The following is a 23,063-nucleotide window of genomic DNA, read 5'->3' as shown; positions in this document are numbered from 1 at the left end:
CAATTCTCTCAGAGCAGAAGAATAACAAAGTCATATAAAGGCTATAGGGATGGAAACATCTACTAAACTCCACTGCCAGAGATGTTTGGATAAATGACGAGCCTGTCTTTTGGATATGAACATGTTTAGTTGTGAAATAAACAGTCTTGGGACCTAAATGGTCCTGCTGAAAAGAGCTGAAGCCATTGAAGAATGCTTGAGATGATGCCCCAAATGAAGCTACCCTTAAGGCAGCCACAGAATAATGCTGCAGAAAACTCAGGGAAGCTCAGTGTAATGATAAGAGACATTAAAATTGTGCCTAGTAAGGGCTGGAGCCAGGTGAACTTGGAAAACTATCAATTATGTGGGGGAATAAATTTCACAAGCACATTCCACATGAACGTCTTCATGAAGGTGTTTTGTGGTTTGGAATCACTGCAGTTCCTGCACACACTATTTCTTGCTTCCAGTGGAAAGCTAGGAAACTATTATTTATACCTCCTCAGCCTCCCTCTTCCAAACCAAAGATGATGCCTAAGGGAATTTGTTCCATTTCCCCCTACAGTAATTTATCTTTAGAGAACCTCAAATATTCCTTTGATTGAAGACCAACATTCTGTAACAAATCTTTTGCATCAGGCCAAACCTCTGCAAGTAAGACTTGTTGGTGTTGGCCAATTCATGTGCAGAAGGCTTTATCCTCTTTCTTCTTTACCTTCTTTTCAATAGTCTTGGTCTTCTGAATTCACAATCTTTTTTTGTGTGTTCTACTATTTGGTAATCATGCTGAACAAAAATTACAACTTCTAACATGTGTTGGGAGTGGAGTTAGTAAGCTTGATGCTCTCCTTATGGGAGGCTGGACCAGGTGGGGTCCTAGAGGCTAAGGCTGGTTTTAAATAGGGTGGTCACCCAAAAGTGGACCCAAGTGGAAGCTAATGCAAAACTCGACCTAAAAGAAGAATGGAAGATTGACAGCCAGAAAAGCCGTTCCAGGCATCATATCTGAAAGCTGAGAGCAAAGCAAGGATTCAGGGCCCAGGTAGGGCCCTAGGGAAGGATGGGGGCCTGCAGCAAGCTGGGAATTGAAATCCAGGACTCATTTTTATTTAGCGCTGGCCGTGATGTACTGCTAGGTCAGCTCAACTTAAGGGAGAAAAGTCAGGGCAAACAAGAACAGATTTGGGCAGTTATCCTGTCTGTGTTGGAGCCTCATTCAGCAAGAAAGAGTGTCCCCCTGCCCCCATTAAAAAAAAAAAAACTCACTAGAGCACCTACTGTATCAAAGAATGATTTAAATAACACTAATTAATTAACTTTTAAACATTAACAATAAATGATGCCTAGTTTGGAGACTAAAATGACTGAACCCATTTTAATTCTTTAAGGATTAATAATCTGTATGATATCATTCAATTAATGGTCTATGATTAATCAGAACTACCTAAGACTAACCATTTACACTCCATGTCAGGTCCATAGGTGCCTATTTATTGTTATTTTCACAATAGTATCTTTTAAGTGTTCTCTTCATTTCATTTTTACATCAATCCCTTTTAAAGTCTTACATATACTAGTAAAGCTGATTTTTGTTGAAATGATAGCCACATCTCTCCCAAACTCCCAGACAAAAATGCTATGTGTAACACTAAAGAGTTGCTTACTGTTGATATTGTTACCTTTGCCGTATGTTCAGAATGTGATTTTCTGAGCGCTTGTGAAATGTGATCACCTCTGGTATATCACACACAAAACAAAAAAAAAAATTAAGAGACATCTCATCTATTCAGTCTAATTCCCACAGGTTCCCGTGGAGATACTGAGCATGCCTACCTCCAGATGGGGATGTATATTCTGAACTGCTGGTGAGGCCAGGAATGAACAGATCAAGCAGGAAAAAGAAGGCAGCTGAGCAAAATGAGGCATGACATACAGTATAGAAGGCTGCAGCTAGAGTACGATGCACGCTGCACCATTACTGTTTGAAGCTGTTGTGCAGATAACAGCTAATGGTATAAAACAAGTGTTGGATCTGATTTGCTTCTATACCTTGAATTATACCACAAGCCAAAATAAGAGACAAAAACAAAGTGCCAATCTAAGATGTGGTGGTGGGTGGGTAGCACTTTCAGTTACAGAACTACCTTAGCAAATGAAATTTAATGAAAAGAAACGATCTGGGGCTAGTTATACTTAAGAAGGATTTCACGGAACCAACCCAAATGTCCAACAATGATAGACTGGATTAAGAAAATGTGGCACATATACACCATGGAATACTATGCAGCCATAAAAAATGATGAGTTCATGTCCTTTGTAGGGACATGGATGAAACTGGAAAACATCATTCTCAGTAAACTATCGCAAGGACAAAAAACCAAACGCCGCATGTTCTCACTCATAGGTGGGAATTGAACAATGAGAACTCATGGACACAGGAAGGGGAACATCACACTCTGGGGACTGTTGTGGGGTTGGGGGAGGGGGGAGGGACAGCATTAGGAGATATACCTAATGCTAAATGACGAGTTAATGGGTGCACGAAATCAACATGGCACATGGATACATATGTAACGAACCTTCACATTGTGCACATGTACCCTAAAACCTAAAGTATAATAATAAAATAAAATAAATAAAAATTAAAAAAAAAAAAAGAAGGATTTCACAAAGAGCTGCCTTTAGCCAAAGGTCCCCAGATATTTCTCCAGGGTTTATATTCCAGAGGTCCCAATTTGAGTTTGGTCCTGACTTTCAGGAAATCTGTGTTCAATTGCAGATCCATTACTTGGGAGGAAGAGGAAGTGACTCCTTGATGAATAGTGTAGACCATGAGATAGTCCAACATTCTTAAAAAAAAAATCATTCCACAGTGGGGCAGGGAGAGGGAGAGCATCAGGATAAATAGCTAATATATGTGGGGCTTAATATCTAGGTGATGGGTTGGTAGGTGCAGCAAACCACCATGGCACATGTAACAAACCTCTATGTTCTGCACTTGTATCCCAGAACTTAAAATAAAATAAAAATTATTCAATAAGCATTATCAAATGCCTACTATGCACCAGGCCTGGGTTAGACATTTCGGCTGTAATTGTGAGCAAGGCATGGTCTCTGCCTTTGAGGAGTGTGCAGTTACAGTTGGAGACAGAGCAGGGCATTACAGGTAGCTTTGTCTGCTGTGAGAGGAGGCGCAGCGTGCATAAGAAGGCAGGCTCCTCCGAGCCGCATTCCTGCATTTGCATCCTGGCTCTGTCACCTCCTGGGGTGAATTACTTAACTTCTTTGGACCTCTGTTTCCTCATCTGTGAAGTGGGGATAGTAATATTATAATACCTTATATGCTGATGGAGAGGATGAATGAGTTAACGCATGGAAAGCACTCAGAACACGGCCTGGTGCATATAGAGCACATATGTATTAGTCCGACGGAGAGAAAAATGGGGGTTATGGAAAGCACGGGAGCAGAGCATTTTGTCATATGGGAGTTGGAGAGGCCTCCCTCCCAGAAAATGACATCTCAATAGAGTGCCAAATGTGAGTAGGGGTTAGCGGGTGGGCGAGGCATTGGAGCCTTGGGAAAGAGGGGGTCGGTGTGTGCAGTGAGCAAGGCAGAAGTGATGTCGGCAGACGTCCCCTCAAATAATTTAGTGTTCTCATGTTGCCTGATTCATTTGGCAGGAAAAACAGGTTCACAAGTTTGCTGCCTTCACCAGATGACAGATGATGGTTTCTCCAAAACCTCCTTTGTGAAATCGTCCCTGCCTGCTTGGGTTAGCTGTTCTCTTTGCTGTATCTGCAAACCCCTTAATGACAGAGTCCCAGGACACTGCAAGTGTTAACCTGTCAGTCTCCTTGACCAGGCTGTCAGCTCCAGGAGAGCTGGCACTGTGCCTTTTACACATATCCTGGTGTTCCTGACATCTAGAACAAGATCTGGCTTAGCTTGGGTGCCCAGGAAAAATGTATTCAATAAACATCACAGCCCTTTTGTGACAGAACAGAGACTCGCTTCACAGTACCATTTCTAATCTTGTATTCTTTCATCAGAATCCAACATCAGAATAATCTCAATGTATCCATTTCCAAATGTTCTATCCTTTTCAAATAGAACATTTAATTTCTGTCTTCTTTCAGGTGCCAAAGTGTGGGCATGATTTTTCCCTCCTAAATTAAGTAGCTAGTATTTTGCTGCAATGAGGTAAACATTACAAAAGAAAAACAAATTAACAAAATATATTTAATTTCAGTGAGCCTCAGATTTCTGAGAAGCTTGGCATTCATGAGGATTCCCTTGCACACTGTAGAGCAACAATGCAAAAGTAAACCTCGCATTGCTAACTTCGACCCAAAAGTCAGAATCCTTTGTTCAGCCTTCCTTAGGTTGTCTTAGTTAATTCTCCTTCATGCATTTTTCAAGGGCCTGTTCAAGAAGCCCATGAACTACTCACTCGTGGATATTCTTCTTGGCCTTTCTCTTTCCTCCCTCTTCTTGAGGCTAGAGGTTGGGATTTTAAACATGCGTAGCACTGCTAGCCAAGGAACATTTTTCTCCTCACTCAGAATCACTCAGCACTTTTACACAGTTCCCCAAAAGACCAAAGTTTAGGAACATCTCCTATATGTAATTGCAAAGACCATTTCTATATCATAGATACCCGATGTTATGAAATGGGGGTGAGGCACATATTTGGTTAGGTGACTTCCTGCCCACACACTGCAACCAGCAGGGGAGAAGACCCTCTAAGATCTTTGTATGGGAGGGTTAGAGATGGAGACCTTTGGTTGTCATTGTACATGAGGGGGATGCCTCAGGCCTGCCAGGGTTATGGCCCCAAAGGCAGATATAAGAATTATTGATTCATTTATTTATTTAACAGAGATGTATTGAGTGCCCTGTCTGTGCCGGGCACAGTGTGCTTGGCACTGAGGATATAGCACAAGCAAAATGGACAGGACTCTGTACTTGTGGGGCTCGCATTATCATGGGAGAGAGACAGACATTAAACACATATGGAGATAAACAAATAAGATAATTCCAGATAGTGACAACTGCTCTGAAGCACATAATTCGGGGAAATAGCATAGAGAGTGATCGGGTCCGAGGCACTTTAGCTAGGGTGGTTGGGGAAAGCTTCTCTGTGGAAGTGACATTTCAGCTGAGAGTCAATGTTGAGAAGCATTCAGTCAGATGAAGACCTGGGTGGGGAGGAGAATATTCTAGGCAGAACTTAGTGACAGAACAGGACTAGCTATATCTATGGCTTCTGTCTTCCTGCAAGACATACCGATTACACCAGAAAAAATCACAACTTGAGCATTTCCAGATTACTTAGGGCCTCTATGTGACACCGCTCAGAAGACATCATGTATACTCTGATGTTTTGTCCTTTTGCTGTGGGTGTTGGAGCCGATGCTCTAAGACAGGGGCGGCTGCTTTGTCATGGGGTCAGGGTGGGGTTAGAAGGAAGGATGCTGTGGCTGGAGTGGAACAAACAGGGATGGTGGTTTGGTTTGATTGCTGTAGTTAGGACCTAACAACAACACAATAAAAATTGCTATTAATAATTACCATGCTGATCCTCCAAAAGCATTATCTTGTTTGTCACAAAAACTCTAGAAGTTATTTGCTATTGTGTCCTCTTATGTCCTCCTTTTATAGACGAGGAAACGGAAGCTTTACAGTAGCAAGATAAGAACTAGAGTTCAGAGAGCAACACTGATCAGACCATGAAGAAACTATTGACAAAGTTATAGAAACAGGCGGAAAGAGTCCTGACTTGCCCTTTCCATTCGGAGTTTCTGAAGGTTCTTTTCTTCTCTGAGAATGGCTTTCACTTAAGCTAATCATGTTAGCCTTGATGCATCAGAGTGAGTCAGTGTGAATAATACTTCCCGACATTTGACTTAATGGTACTGGCAGCATCACACAAAACATTTCTACCCTCTTTGAACTCTGTTAGGTAAGGTGATACTGACATTCATTAAACACACTTCACACTCAACTAGGAAACTATGCTCAGAAAGAATATGGAGTTCCCTACATGCATATGTAATTCTGTATAGTGAAATTCACAGAATATCACTTAAGCAAAAGCCACACACAGATTGGAAAGAACCCCCATCTGATGGATGAAAGAGGTGATTATTTTCTGTCTCATTTGGTGATTCATTCTTAAAGATTTTGTAGTACCTTATCTCTAAAGCCATGGTTTTCCTCAGCCCCCAAGCTTTCTTTTTTACTTGCAGAGAGCTTTGATTAGAGAAAGCACCATGTTATTCTTTCTCTAGAGCATGTGGACTACACACCAAGTCCTAACCTCAAGGCAGAAGGATCCAGAGGGCTCTGGAGGGTCCAAAAGCAACAAAACTCCAAGAAGCTGCCTTGATAAAACACGGCAATTACCATTCTATATGAAACTTCTGATTGAAGAAAAGGATTTCAGGATACTAAAAGGCAGGTCAAACTCTGCCCTTGACTAGGAGAGTAGAGGCATTCTGCCAGCGGTCCTCTTTCCATAACAAAGAGGAAAGTGAACTTCAAAGAACTTGGGTCTGTGTGCAATAACTTTATCAGGAAAAAATGCCATAGGATGTGCATCTTCTCTTCCTACATTCATGATCACCAATGATACACATTTTAATTGGGGGTCCTGCTTATATAAACTGCCAGAGCTGCAGAATGCTGAAGTACAGAAATGAAAATGGAATTAAATCCCACTAAAAGACACATGCAAAATTTAACAATAGTCTAATTCTACACCAAATTAAAAAGCTTATTTTAATTCAAAATGGCTATCATTTCTTATATGGTTAAACTTATTTATCTATAAAATAGTTTCTTGCTTTTTAACACTGATTGATGTGAAATAATTTTACACAGTGCATTTTACCCAAGTCCCCAAGAATACCTCATATGTAACAGAAAATTCTCAAGAAAAGCAAGGTTAAAATGAGTCCCAGCGCTGAAGTGACATTCTTTCTGAAATCACAAAACCAAACACATGGTCTGGACATAAGTTACATTTATATTTACATAAGTTAACTCATTTATTTTTATTATTTATTTGAGACAGGGTTTCTCTCTGTCGCCCAGCCTGGAGTGCAGTGGTGCGACCTCAGCTCACTGCAACCTTCACCTCCCGGGTTCAAGTGATTCTTGTGCCTCAGCCTCCTGTGTAGCTAGGATTACAGTCATGCGCTACCATACCCACCTAATTTTTATACTTTGAGACAGGGTTTCGCTATGTTGGCCAGGCCAGTCTCGAACTCCTGGCCTCAAGTAATCCACCTGCCTTGACCTCCCAAAGTGCTGGGATTACAGGCATAAGCCACCGTGCCCGGCCCCTCATTTAGTTTTTATGGTTTTCCTATGCCACGATTGTTAAAGATTGTTAACTCTGTTTTACAGATGAGGACTCAGAGGCCCAGGGAGATCAAGTAATTTGCCCAACGTGGTGCAGCCAGTAAGTAGAGCCAGGGTTTGAAGGGAGCCAGTCTGCTTTCAGAACCTGACCTGGTAGCCACTACAGTAAGTCACTTCTCAATGCCACACTTTCTCTGCTTTACCGCTAAAATATTTGAAATCATGCCTCTTCCAAATATCCAGAGCATACTGCTATGGTACTGAAATCATCACTTTTAGAAGTCTATTATTTCTATCTTTAGTTAAAAAAAAAAAACACAAAAGTAATACGCATTCTATAGAAAAATTCAAATAATGCCGACGTGTTAAAAATAGCAAAAAGTCATAACCTGATCTTTAAAGGACTCCTATTTTACAGGTGATGGATTTGATTTTTAGAAAATCGATGTCTTGTTATTTATTCCGGATGATTATCACATAACCTTCTTCCCCCTCATCTGTTCTTTTCCACCTACCCTCCACTGCTGTTTCTTACTGGCTGGACTGCTTTCTGTAGACAACCCAAGACTTCACTCCTTGCTGATACAGTGACAAGATATGCTCTGCCCTCTTACTCACCCTTATCTAGAAGGTTCCAGAAAATGGAAGACCACATGGGAGTTCTGTAAACTGTGTATGTTTCTTCACTATGCACAACAGAAAACAAGCTGAGCACACATGTGATAAGATGGTAATCAAAAAATATCAAACACATAACTAAGTAGAGGGAATTTGTTTATGTTTTGATGAATTAACTGGGAGGTTTTGATGTCTTAGAACCAGAAGTCATCTCAAAGATAATCTAATCTAAACCATTACTTTACTGATGACAAAAATGGAGACCCAAAGAAATGCAGAGGAAAGAAAACATACTTTGGCATCCAAAAAAGAAAAATTTGAATCCTGACTCTGCAACTAATTGACTGTTCAATCTTGTCAATGTCCCTAACCTCTTTGAACCTCAATCTCTTTTTCTATGAAACTTCGAAAAGGGTTACCACTTTACTCCACTGCCACCACCATCACTCTTTCTAATACAACACACCATGTTCCTTTGACTGGTTTCTGAATAGCCTCTTGACTTCTTACCACTTGCAATCTGTTCTTAGCCAAAGTGGACTTTAAAAAAACATAAATCAGATCATGTCACACTTAAAGTTCTTCAAAGACTTTTCATTTGCTCCAGAATCCTGCAAAGCCTCACATGGCACTGATACTGTTTAGCTGTGTCCCTACCAAATCTCATCTTGAACTGTAATCCCCATCATCCCCATGCGTTATGGGAGAGACCTAGTAGGAGGTAATTGAATCATGGGGGCAATTTCCCCCATGCTGTTCTTGTGATAGTGAGTGAGTTCTCACAAGATCTGATGTTTTTATAAGCTTCTGGCATTTCCCCTGCTGGCACTCATCCTCTCTCCTGCTACCCTGTGAAGAGGTGCCTCTGCCATGATCGTAAGTTTCCTGAGGTCTCCCAAGCCATGTGGAACTATGAGTCAATTAAACCTCTTTTCTTTATAAGTTACCCAGTCTCGGGTGTTTATTCACAGCAGCGTGAGAATGGACTAATACATGCACTGACCCAGCCTTCCTGCCTCCCTTCCCTTCTTGGCTTTCCTCAGCTCTCCTCCGGCCACACAGGCCTCCTTTCTTTCCTGGAACATACAGAGCTCTTTCTGGCTTGAAGGCCTTTCTGTTAGCTGTTCCACTGTCTAGGATGCCTTCTATCTTGTTCTTTCATGGATAGCTCCATCTCAGGCTTCAGGGCTCAAGTAAAGCCCCATCGATGCCTCCTTTGACCATTCCATCTGAAAAAGGCCCATCTATTGACCTTTGTGTATCATATAACTTTGTATATTTCTTTCACAGCGCTTTTCATCGTCTATAATTATCTTTTTTATATTAATAGATAAACTATGTTTAACCTTAATTATCTGTGTCTCTTCTTACAACATCCTTGTGGACAGGACCCTTATTTGACCGGAACAGCATCTGATGTGCAGGAAACAACTTCTCAAGTGATTGATACTTTTTATTAGTAACAATAATAGACATCTAAACACTTTAAGTGAAATCACAGGAAACAACCCCTTGCTCCAGTGGGACTTCCTCTGGGCGAGAAGAGTCAACCTTTAGGCTTTTGCTATCTCCCGGGGACTAGGCAAGTCAGGGAGGGTTAAATGCTGGGCTGGGAACAGAAGATTGAAGAAGGTGTGCTAGAAGAATTCTGGTGCACACAGCCAAGGCCAAGGGGTCAGCGTTAGTAACAGCAAGTAAGGCCAGGGTCTGGAGTCTCTGAATTCTGCTCAAACCCTTCCCCTGGCCATCCCCACCATGACTATACCCTTAGGAGCTGGATGTCCAGAGAGCAATCTAGGACATAAAATGCTTAGCGTTCCTATCTGGGACTCTTAGTTACCAGGCACTTTTGACTTTGGTTACAGGGAGGCCCAACTTGCAATCTTCATACTCTAGTATTTTGGTGACCCAGTCACAAGTCCTTGCCTAAGCCTAAGAGGTGGTATAAGAAGGTAATCAGGGCAAGCAAAGAAGAAATGCTCAGTCCATAACAAAGGCTGGCAATTCCAGCGCAGCATGGAGGCCTCGGAGTTCCCTATCAGCAAGAGTGCAGCCTTGAGTTTCCACAGCTTGAGGTTTCACATGACCCTCAAGGGTCAGAGAGTTATGATTCCACCTGGGGGGCCTTTTGGAGCCCTTAGGAGAAGTTTTATCCAATATAATCATGGAGTAAGGGAACTAGGGACAAGGTAATTCCTCAGAGCAGCACTTTTATGTTTCATCAAGTCTGAGATAGAAGGAGGGAGTGAATATTTAATATCTTAAGTAAATTTCCAACATCGAAAGAAGGAATGTACTAATTGTATCTGCCAAAAGCCTGGGAAGCTTGGGCTAGACTTGATTACCAAGTTCTCCTTGTCAAAGGCTGAGAAGGCCAGAAGGAGTTCTGTGCTTCCTTTATCTCTCTCCAGGCTCCAGCCTGGATGGTGGCCAACCTTTTATTCAGAGTGGGAGTGAGGGGGAGGTACATGGGCTTTCTTAGACACGCGATTTATAATTCATAGGCAAATGCCCACTCTCTCGCTTCCTCTTCCACTCCAAAAGTGCTTTCCCCAGCTCTCCTTTCTTTGTGCACTTATATTTCTTGTGACTTTTGCTTTCTGCACATCAAATCCATCTCACTAGTCTTGACAGCTGAACTTGCTTCCTGTGCCTCTTCTGATCACTATCAGTAAAGACGTTGTGGGTTTAGCATAGGAGCTTATCCTGGGTCCCATATTTATTATTTCTGATAAGCAGCTCAGAGGGCAAAGGCTTTTTTCCTCCCTCCTAGGCCACCTCCCTTTATCATAATTATCTCCATCTTGTTATTTTTTTATTTTACTTTAAGTTCTGGGATACACGTGCAGAACGTGCATGTTATATAGGTATACATGTGCCATGGTGGTTCACTGCACCTATCAACCCATCATTTAGGTTTTAAGCCCCGCATGCATTAGGTATTTGTCCTAATGTTCTCCTTCCCCTTGCCCCCCACCTCCCGACAGGCCCCAGTGTGTGATGTTCCCCTCTCTGTGTCCATATGTCTCCTTCTTATTTAATCTGGTACATTTTGGGCAGAGAGTGAGAGAAGAGAGATTTTGCTATGGAGTGTGAGTTACCACATTGTACTCTCAATTACAGGCAAGGTCAATGCTAAGACAGTGCAGCCTCCAAAGGTACTACTTGGAGATGACCTGGACTTAGACCTTCCTGCATCCATTACGATCATGACTGAACTGAGCACTTGGATTTGAGACTTTCAGGACTGAGGTGGTGATGGGGTGATGGGGGAAAAGTGGGGTGGAGGGACTAGGTCAGCCTTTGGTACTAAACAGGTAAAAGAAGGTCCTGGGCACCCATTTGAATTCCTTGGCCTATCTCTCTGCTCCCTTCTCTCTGTTCTTTTAGAGGCAAAGTACCCCCGGCAGGGCTTTGGTACTTCTCCAGTTAGATGTAGAAAGCCATCTCAAAGCCTTCTTTTCTCTAAACTCCTCAGGTTTAGCCAGAGCATGCCTAGCACCATTACTCAAGAGAACATTCTCCTCACACTGTGTCTTGCTTCCAAGGGCGCTTTTATCTTCTTTGATCTTCCTTTTCTGAATCCTGCTGGCAAACTGCTTGCAGGTCCATCCTGAGCATTGTTTTGACCTCATGGGAAAAGCTTGTTTGAATCCCCAGTTCCTGCTTTGACGCTTCCTGATATGGTTTGGCTCTGTGTCCCCACCCAAATCTTATCTTGAATTGTAATCCCCATAATCCCCACTTGTTGAGGAGGGACCTGATGGAAGGTGACTGGATCATGGGGACAGTTTCCCCCCATGCTGTTCTTGTGATAGTGGGTGAGTTCTTATGAGATCTGATGGTTTTATAAGTGTTTGACAGTTCCTCCTACATACACACACTCTCTCTTCTGCTGCCTTGTGAAGACATGCTTTCTTCCCCTTCTGCCGTGATTATAAGTTTCCTGAGGCCTCCCCAGCCGTGTGGAACTGTGAATCAATTAAACCTCTTTCCTTTATAAAGTACCCAGTCTCAGATATTTCTTTACAGCCATGTGAAAATGGACTAATACATTTTCTATATCAGAAAAGATCTCATTTGGAATAAAAGCACACAGAATAAACCCGAAAAAATTACAGTCTAGTTCCTTCCTAATTCTAGCCTATCCCTTCCAGATGAATGTGGAATTTTAATTCTTCAAACATCCCAGGACATGTGCACATGTGGTTTTCTCAGCCTAGAAGGCTCTTGTTCACACTCTTCACATAAGACTACTCAGAGGCCACTTTCTCGTAAAAGCCTTCACTGCGCCAGTCTTAAATGGTCTCTGGTGTTATAGTCCTTCTTCCCCCCAACCCCCAAGTACTTCTCTTACTGGATACTTTTAAATATGCAGTGTATCTACTTATTTAATGTCTGTCTTACTCCTCTGGGCTATATCCTATAGGAGGGCAAGAACCATGTATGGGCTGTGCATCTCTATCTATAGAGTGCCTCATGCAGAGTTCTACAGCATACTAGGTACTCAATGAGCATGGGAAAGCAGTATGGCAGAATAGTTAAGCATATGAACCCTGGAATCAGATTGCTTAGGTTAGAATCCTGCTTGTATAACTCACTGTGTGACCTAGGGCAAATTAATTAACCAATCCTTGCTTCAACTGTCTCATTTATACAATGGGGACAATGATACTTAACTCATAGTGCTACTGTGAGTAGACACAAAATGTTTAGCAGAATGCCTAGCAATTGGGATGTCCCCATTCAAGGTCTTGCAAGGGCAATGAGAAATTGGTTTAGCATACAAAGAGTAAAGATTGCTTAGATATGGAACCCTCCCAAGCGTGGAGTGTTGGTAAAGGACATAACTTCCTAGATTAGAGAACAACGGAGCAGAGAGATTAATGTATTTTATCTCATGCCTTATATGTGTGTCAGGTGCTATGCTGGGTAGTATGTGCTAGAAGTTATACAGTGATTTGGCAGCAGTGGGGGCAGGAGATCAGGTGATTCAGATGTAGGTAGCGAGGCCATCAAACTTTGTGAAACATTAGTTTAGACCATGGGTTTCAACATTTGCTCTGCCCCAGTACACCAGCATCATATCACACTTTCCATCAGTAACAGTGGCTGACTATGAAGAAATGTTCCTGATTGTGGGGCAGGCAGTGCTGAGGGGAAAAGGGACATGTGTGTTTGCCAAAGTCTCATCTTCAGGGAGACTGATGTGGCCTCTGCAGGAGAGGGAGCTGGCTCCCATCCTGTTGAGCATCTTTGCAAATAGGTAAAGGAAAGCAGATACATAGATTCACCTACAGTGATTATAATGGAACATGATAATACCAAACAGACACACACAGGCTTCAATGGCAACACCAGGGATGGAGCACCTAACAGTATCTTGGGACCAGAAATGGGAGGTGCTTAGGGAAGAATTCATCCATGGCTTCATTGTTTATTGGAATCCAGGGGAGAGTAGGCCAGGTGGAGATGGGGAAGACAGATGCAGGTAGATGGAACTAAGCTTTCAGAAGTATGGAGGCAGGTTGGCCTGGCTGAAGGGGAGACTATCAGGCAAATTCTTCTGCTGTAAACATGGCTCTGCCATCTTCTGTCTTGATCACCATGAATATGTTTGTGATGATCTGCCAGCGACCTTCCACTATGATGTAGTGAGCTTGGAATTGTTCTTGACTCTCTTCTCTCCATTGAAATGCATCTACTTTGATTTTCATTCTCAGGGCCTTAGTTGTTGCTAGAGGGCAACTTATGCTAATGCACTATCGAAATACCTAGCGAACATAAAATAATTCAGATTTTTATCCTCCCCCGACACCCCAAGGAACTTTCAAGCCTTTAGAAGGCCCAAAGGTGAAACACTAAGGACAGGGACTCCACTGATCATGTCACACTGGTAAGGGGATAGTTCTTAACAGACAGGCTTATTTTTGCTTCTCAAGTGACAGTAGCAAGCCCTCAATAAGAGTTATAATGACAGCTAACACTTTTTGAGCACTAAGTGCTATGCACTCTAGGAGTTGCAATGACTTTTTTGAATTAGGTGTCTTATTCATATTTTACCTATAATGAAACAGAGGCTTAGAGGAGTTAACTTGCACAGCTAATAAGTGGCCAAGCCAGGCTTTCGATCAGGTCTATTTGTCTCTGGATTGGTGGGGTTCTGCAGAGGACATCAGCAATACTTCCTCCCAGTCTGGACCATAAGTGCTCAAGTACTTGTTGCTCTTGATTTAAGTAAACGTTTCTGGTTAACAGCAAATCTAATTTCAGTAACATCCTCAATTTTTGATTGAGGGAGTTGGGGGCTTCATCTAAAGGCCAATCTAATTTTCCACATCTAAAACCCAAACAAGCTTGACGTTCTTAGACCATATAAGGATATCTTGGATGTGCACTGAGTGTTTCCATCTAACTTAATGTCACCTTCCAATTTCAGAAGAAATTATCCCTGTACAACCTCAGATGAGAGTTCTCTTGCCTTTTTAGAAAGAACACTTAGATTGGCCTTAGGTCACCTTGGATTATGTCAGTTCTCAACTACTTAAACTTAACACTCTAATACAATCCCTGCAGTCTTGTTCCATTTCTTTTCACCTAGACAGAGCTGCCTGTAACTGCCTGACACTTATATCCCCAAGATGAAAAATATGACAAGTAAAAAACCACTCTGTGGTTTATGTTTTTTTCCCAAGCTATCGCTCAGCGAAGTTCACATTCTACAAATCTCATTTCCTCACTAGCTTTTTTTTTCATGACAGTATTTTTTAATGGGGGGATAGAATCATTTTTAAAAATTATGAAATGCAAAGGACCTCTCTATTATTTTTGCAACTTCCTGTGACTCTAATAATTTCAAAACAAATATTTTTAAAAATTGTGAAATACACACCCAGAAGAGAATATTAAAAGAACATGCGTGGCTTAAAGTGAACACCAATGTGCTTGCCAAACTGGTTAAAAAAAATGACATCCCATTGCACTGGGAACCTACCCCACACCATGCCATGTGCCCCTTACCAGTCATATTCTCTTGTCTTTCCCCACAGATACCACCTTCCTGACTTTTATGTTTACTGTATTCTTATTATTTATTGACTTACCAAAAATATCTGAATAACTAAACAATTTTGCATGTTTACTAGTTCACATCAATGGAATTATTCTGCATTGTATGAATTTTTCTGTGATTTTTAAATCTAACATTGTATTCCTGAGATTCATCTATCCTATTGATGTAACTTATCTTCAGTGCTGTGTAGTATTCCAGTGTAATAAACCACAGTTTATTTGTCCAATCTCTTGATGATTGGCATTTGAGTTGTTCTCAGTTCAGGGAACAATGGTGCTTTAAATATTCCTGCCCATGTTTCTGAATGCACATAGGCAAGAGTTTCTGTGGAGTATATAACCAGGAGTAGAATTAATGGATTATAACATAAACACATATTCAACTTTACCAGGTGATAGTAGAAATTCAAAATTTGTACCAATTTACTCTCCCACCAACAGTGTATGAGAATCCCTGTTGTTCTACATCTTTACCAAGACTTGATATTGTCAGACTTATTTTTTCTTCTATATAATGAATATGTAATGTTTTTTATATTTTTTATCATATACATTCAGCTTTTTTTAACTTTTAAGTTTAGGGGTATATGTGCAGATGTGCAGGTTTGTTACATAGGTAAACGTATGTCATGGGGGTTGGTTGTACAGATTATTTCATCACCCAGGTATTAAGCCTGGTACCAATTAGTTATTTTTCCTGATCCTCTTCTTCTTCCCACCCTTCACCTTCTGATAGGCCTCAGTGTGTGTTATTTCCCTCTATCTGTCCATGTATTCTCATCATTTAGGTCCCACTTATAAGTAAGAACATGTGGTATTTGGTTTTCTGTTCCCGTGTTAGTTTGCTAAGGATAATGGCCTCCAGCTCTATCCATGTCTCTGCAAAGGACATGATCTCATCCCTTTTTATGGCTGCATAGTATTCCATGGTATGTATGTACCACATTTTTTTAATCCAGTCTACCATTGATGGGCATTTGGGTTTATTCCATGTCTTTGCTATTGTGAATAGTGCATTCGGCTTGTTTTTAACAAAATTGAGCACCTTTTCAATAATTTATTGGTTGTTTGAATTTTTCTTCTGTGAAGTGTCTGCTCAAGTCCTTTGTCTATTTTTTTGTACTGGGTTTTTGGCCCTTTCTTATTGATTTGAAGGATTTATTTTATTATTTCTCAGATGTGAGTATATTCTTGTTTATATGTATTGCAGATCTTCTCTCAGTTTTTGGTTTACCTTTCACTCTTTTTATGGTATCCTCTCAAAAATAGATGATCTTAATTTTAATGTTGTTAAATTTCCTAATCTTATCCTATTTGTGCTTTCTCTTATTTAAAAAATCCTTCCAACCTGAAGTCATGAAAATATTTCTCTGTATTATTTTCTGAAAAGTTTGTAGTTTTGGTTTTTATGGGTATATCTTTAATCCACTTGGAATTGATTTTTGTGGATGATAGGATCTAATTTTAGTTTTCTCCTGTGGCTAACCAAAGCTGAAAAGTCTGTCCTGTCCTCAGTTTGACCTCTGTCATATGTTAAGTGTACATATATGTGTGAGTCTGATTCTGGGCTCTCTATTGCATTCCATCACTCTGTCTATGCCCGCTCTAATTCAGCACGGTCTTAAATATGGTAACTATAATACGCTTTGATGTCTGGAATAACAAGTTTCCCATCTTCATCTTTGAGTGACTTGCCTTTCTTGGCCTTTTGAACTATTAGAACCAGATCATCAAGTTCTATTTAAAGTATTTTGGAAGAATTGGTGTGTTTTTCATTACTGAGTTTTGAAATCCTTGAGTTTGGTCTATCTCTCATTTATTTGTGGATTCTTTAATTTCTATAACAGACATGATAGGCCAGATCATGCTGTGGTTACTGACAATCTCAAAAGCTCAGCGGTGTAATACATTAAGATTTATTCCTTGCCTATGCCACATGTCCACTGTGGGTCATCTGAGGATCTGCTCTGTGTTATCCTCACTCTGAAACCTGGGCTGATGGAGCATCCACCATCTACACCTTTGCTGGTTAAGTGGCAGTTGGAAAGAGAGCTGAATAGCACATTAGTTCTTAAAGCTTCTACTTGTGTTTCATTGCTCACAGGAAGTCTCATTGGTCATGCCAAGAGCAGGAGGTATTCAGAAGAGGGAAAACGACATTGTCAAACATATGAAGTACAAAATTTAACTTTCTATTTGCTTCTGATATATAGAAATGTAATTCATTTTAGTATATTGATTTTACATTCAGCAACTTTGATAAATTCTCTTATCAATTCTAATAATTTATCTATAGTCTATTTTGGATTTTCTACATACTGGGCCAAGTAATCTGTGAGCAATAATACTTTTGTTTCTTTTTTTCTATTTTGACTTTATTTCTTTTTCTTTCTAACTTCTCTGGCTAGAACCTCTAATACAATGTTGAATAAAAGTGATAATAGAAGATATCTTTGCCTTGTTCCAAATCTCAAAGCCAAAGTTTTTTTTTACCATCAAGTATGATGCTTTATGAAGTATTTTCCTTGGTAGAAACCCCTTTAGTAGTTTCTCTTCTGTCCCCAATTTGCTAAGAGTTTAAAAATAATCATGAATGAGTGTTAGTGAATGCTTTTTCTGTATCTACTGGGATGATCACATGATTGTCCTTTTCCTTTCATTTGTTGGTGAATGTGAAATGAATAACATTAGCTAATTTTCTAACATTAAATAAACCTTTCATTCCTGAGATAAACCCATTAAAACCCATTAAATTCTTGGTCTTAATAATGCATTAGCTTTTATATATTTTTTTCTGCATTCTGTTTTTACTATTTTATTTAGGATTTTTATACCTGCATTCATGAGATAGATTGGTCTGCAATTTTCCTTTCTCATACATATCTTTGTCAAGTTTTGGTATTGAGGTTATGCCATTATGGTATATATAACTAACTTGTCAAACCATCTGAGCTTGCCTTTTCTTTGAAGAAAGATTTTTGTTAACTCATTAAGTATGTTCTTGTCTTGAATGCATTTTAAATAAATTCTTACTATTCATCTCTCTTATGTTATTTTTCCCTCATTCTTTTTAGGCCTGTTGTTTGATATTGTTTAATGTTACAATTGTTTGTTAAAGCTCAGCAACACAATGTGTGTCTACTTCTCTGTGGGTACAGGAAAGATCACTTGCTTAAGCCAGGGACCCACCCCCTAGCCCACAAACACATAGTCTCCATTATGGACAACTTCTTAGGTAACAAAACAGGAGGGAAATCCTGACACTTCACCTTTCTTATCTCTTAATTCTCAACTGCCGTCAGCTGCTATGTTTCCTGCAACTTCATCTTTCTCTCCTGATTCTACTCCCATCCTCTGCAAAATCATGTCAGTGGTGAAGTGCTGGAATAAGAAATTGTTGCCACCCTTAGTTGGCCCACATGTGGTGCTGACCGTAGGGTCAAGGTCCAGGCTGTTTGAGCCTCTGCAGTGCATTTCTACGACTTCCAGGTTTTTCCATGGTGATCTTCTACCAGAATTCACTCCATGATTTACGCCAATATTTCTCTCCTTTTATCTTCCTCTTTTAGTAGAAACCACCTTTTTTTTTAATTATACTTTGATTTCTGAGACACATGTGTAGAATGTGCAGGTTTGTTACATAGGTATACACGTGCCACGGTGGTTTGCTGCATCTATCAACCCATCATCTACATTAGGTATTTGTCCTAATGCTATCCCTCCCCTAGCCCCCCACCCCCTGACAGGCCTCAGTGTGTAACGTTCCCCTCCCTGTGACCATGTGTTCTCATTGTTCAACTCCCATTTATGAGTGAGAACATGTAGTGTTTGGTTTTCTGTTCCTGTGTTAGTTTGCTGAGAATGATGGTTTCCAGCTTCATCCATGTCCTTGCAAAGGATATGAACTCATTCCTTTTTATGGCTGCATAGTATTCCATGGTGTATATGTGCCACATTTTCTTTAATCAGTCTATCATTGATGGGCATTTGGGTTGGTTCCCAGTCTTTGCTATTGTTAACAGTGCTGCAATAAACATACATGTGCGTGAGTCTTTATAGTAGAATGACGTATCTGCCAGTTAGAGTGGCAAGCATTAAAAAGTCAGGAAACAACAGATGCTGGAGATAATGTGGAGAAATAGGAATGCCTTTACACTGTTGGTGGGAATGTAAATTAGTTCAACCATTGTGGAAGACAGGGTGGTGATTCCTCAAGGATCTAGAACCAGAAGTACCATTTGACCCAGCAATCCCATTACTGGGAAACCACCTCTTAAAAGCACTAGGCCTGAAACTAAGAGACACTGAAAGCAAAATTATGCCCATGTTTAAAAAAAACCAAAAGGTACGCTCTGAGGGTAGTTTGTATTTCTGTGGGATCAGTGGTGATATCCCCTATATCATTTTTTATTGCATCTATTTGATTCTTCTCTCTTTTTCTTCTTTATTAGTCTGGCTAGTGGTCTATTTTGTTGATCTTTTTAAAGAAACCAGCTCCTGGATTCATTAATTTTTGAAGGGTTTTTCGTGTCTCTATCTCCTTCAGTTCTGCCCTGATCTTAGTTATTTCTTGTCTTCTGCTAGGTTTTGAATTTGTTTGCTGTTGCTTCTCTAGTTCTTTTAATTTCAATGTTAGGATGTCAATTTTAGATCTTTCCTGCTTTCTCTTGTGGGCATTTAGTGCTATAAATTTCCCTCTACACACTGCTTTAAATGTGTCCCAGAGATTCTGGTACGTTGTGTCTTCATTCTCATTGTTTTCAGAGAACATCTTTATCTCTGCCTTCATTTCGTTATTTACCCAGTAGTCATTCAGGAACAGGTTGTTCAGTTTCCATGTAGTTGTGTGGTTTTGAGTGAGTTTCTTAATCCTGAGTTCTAATTTGATTGCACTGTGGTCTGAAAAACTGTTTGTTATGACTTCCATTCTTTGGCATTTGCTGAGGAGTGTTTTACTTCCAATTATGTGGTCAATTTTAGAATAAGTGCAATGAAGTGCTGAGAAGAATGTATATTCTGTTGATTTGTGGTGGAGAGTTCTGTAAATGTCTATTAGGTCCGCTTGGTGCAGAGCTGAGTTCAAGTCCTGAATATCCTTGTTAATTTTCTGTCTCGCTGATGTAATATCGACAGTGGGGTGTTAAAGTCTCCCACTATTATTGTGTGGGAGTCTAAGTCTCTTTGTAGGTCTCTAAGAACTTGCTTTATAAATCTGGGTGCTCCTGTATTGGGTACATATATATTTAGGATCGTTAGCTCTTCTTGCTGCATTGATCCCTTTACCATTATGTAATGGCCTTCTTTGTCTCTTTTGATCTTTGTTGGTTTAAAGTCTGTTTTATCAGAGACTAGGATTGCAACTCCTGCTTTTTTTGCTTTCCATTTGCTTGGTAAATCTTCCTCCATCCCTTTATTTTGAGCCTACATGTGTCTTCACATGCGAGATGGGTCTCCTGAATATAGCACACTGATGGATCTTGACTCTTTATCCAACTTGCCAGTCTGTGTCTTTTAATTGGGCCAATTAGCCCATTTACATTTAAGGTTAATATTGTTATGTGTGAATTTAATCCTGTCATTATGATGCTAGCTGGTTATTTTGCCCGTTAGTTGATGTAGTTTCTTCATAGTGGCAATGTCCTTTACAATTTGGTATGTTTTTGAAGTGGCTGGTACCAGTTGTTCCTTTCCATGTTTAGTGCTTCCTTCAGGAGCTCTTGTAGGGCAGGCCTGGTGGTGGCAAAATCTCTCAGCATTTGCTTGTCTGTAAAGGATTTTATTTCTTCTTCGCTTGTGAAGCTTAGATTGGCTGGATATTAAATTGTGGGTTGAAAATTCTTTTCTTTAAGAATGTTGAATATTGGCTCCCACTCTCTTCTGTCTTGTAGAGTTTCTGCCAAGAGATCTGCTGTTAGTCTGACGGGCTCCCCTTTGTGGTAACCCGATCTTTCTCTCTGGCTGCCCTTAACATTTTTTTCCTTCATTTAGCCTTGGTGAATCTGACGATTATGTGTCTTAGGGTTGCTCTTCTTGAGGAGTATCTTTGTGGTGTTCTGTGTATTTCCTAACTTTGAATGCTGGCCTGTCTCGCTAGGTTGGGGATGTTGTCCTGGATAATATCCTGAAGAGTGTTTTCCAACTTGCTTCCATTCTCCCCATCACTTTCAGGTACACCAATCAAACCTAGATTTGGTCTTTTCACTTAGTCCCATATTTCTTGGGGGCTTTGTTCACCCCTTTTATCCTTTTTTCTCTAATCTTGTCTTCATGCTTTATTTCATTAAGTTGATCTTCAATCACTGATATCCTTTCTTCTGCTTGATCGATTAGGCTATTGTTACTTGTGTATGCTTCACGAAGTTCTTGTGCTGTGTTTTTCAGCTCCATCAGGTCATTTATATTCTTCTCTACACTGGTTATTCTAGTTAGCAATTTGTCTAACTATTTTTCAAGGTTCTTAGCTTCCTTGCATTGGGTTAGAACATGCTCCTTTAGCTCAGAGGAGTTCATTATTATCCATCTTCTGAAGCCTACTTCTGTCAATTCGTCAGACCATTCTCTGTCCAGTTTTGTTCTCTTGCTGGCGAGGAGTTGTGATCCTTTGGAGGAGAAGGGCTGTTCTGATTTTTTGAATTTTCAGCCTTTTTGCACTGGTTTCTCCCCATCTTTGTGGATGTATCTACCTTTGGTCTTTGATGTTGATGACCTTCAGATGGGGTCTTTGAGTGGATGTGCTATTCTTTTCTGTTTGTTAGTTTTCTTTCTGACAGTCAGTCCCCTCTGCTGCCAGTCTGCTGGAGTTTGCTGGAGGTCCACTCCTGGCCCTATTTGCCTGGGTATCACCAGTGGAGGCTGCAGAACAGCAAAGATTACTGCCTCATCTTTCCTCTGAAAGCTTCGTCCCAGAGGGGCACCTGCCAGATGCCAGCCAGAGCTCTCCTATATGGGGTGCATGGAAAACTTACTTCATTCAAAGGAGAATGAAAGTGAGACAGACTGAAGCTATGGCCAGTATATCAGTAATGATTTTATGTCAAGCGGATATAAAAAAATCATACAATATATTTTTTGAGAATAGCTATATTTATGGAGAGTATGTGTCTGAGATAGTACTAAGTGCTTTGCAGGCACTATCTCATTTATCCCCATGGTATACTAGCTTATATTCAATTTATAGATCAAGAGACTAAGGATAAATTACTTGTCCAAGGCCATGCAATTAACTGCTAAGTGCCAAACCTGGAACTCAAACCCAGCTCTGTTTGGCTCTCCAACCTCGAACTTAACCTCTATACGACACTGCTTCTATCACACATCAGCCCACACAGTTCAAACAATGGAGGGACTCTGTTTTGACAATAACTTAAAAATGGAGCAGCTAGAAGCAGGTAGAACTGATTAGTTCCAGAGCCAGATATATCATGTGGCACATCATTCTACCTGGCAAATTCTGAAGAATTAATTATAACTGTTACAAACAGTCTGAACCTTTCAGGTTTGTGTTTGGTATTAAACCCCTGTTACTAAGGGGGAAAACTTCTTTCACTCTTCACCTAATTTCACTATCAGTACACTTTTCTTTTGTCACTCATTATAGACATTCTGGAATTGCATACTTGGATGCAACAGGGGTGTGGGTAGGGGGAGAAAATAGGGGATGGTAGATGCCCAGGTTTCAGTCGGTTTGAAAATCCATTCTATCATTAACTGACGACTCGGGTGTGAGAAATTATTTTTTTTAAAAAATAAATAAATACACTTGGGACTGGTATAACCTGTATGCCCTTTCACCTTAGACTGGAGTTCTCTACCTCTCCTCTGTTTGCTATGTAGGCTTTATCTACTGATTCTCTATATCGAGGAAGAAACTAATGATTTGAATGTTGACCCCTCCTTCCAAGAAGTTGGAGTGCCTTGATTCTAATAGGAGATGATTTATTAGCTCCACCCTCAAAAGAGGCCTCTGAAGAAAAACTCCCCTCCTGCCCCAGAATGAACTCTTCTAATCTGTGGCAAGGGTCACATA

At 40.4% G+C, this 23,063-nt stretch overlaps 1 pseudogene; it reads right to left on the bottom strand.

The window, feature by feature from the left end:
• The window catches only part of LOC100595766, a 41,506-nt pseudogene extending 30,338 nt beyond the window's left edge, over positions 1-11,168 (bottom strand).
• Positions 11,169-23,063: the final 11,895 nt, after the last annotated feature.

This window comes from Nomascus leucogenys, chromosome 15, assembly GCF_006542625.1.
Source record: "Nomascus leucogenys isolate Asia chromosome 15, Asia_NLE_v1, whole genome shotgun sequence".
NCBI classification, from domain to species: domain Eukaryota; kingdom Metazoa; phylum Chordata; class Mammalia; order Primates; family Hylobatidae; genus Nomascus; species Nomascus leucogenys.
This window is presented reverse-complemented; position numbering and strand designations above follow the sequence as displayed.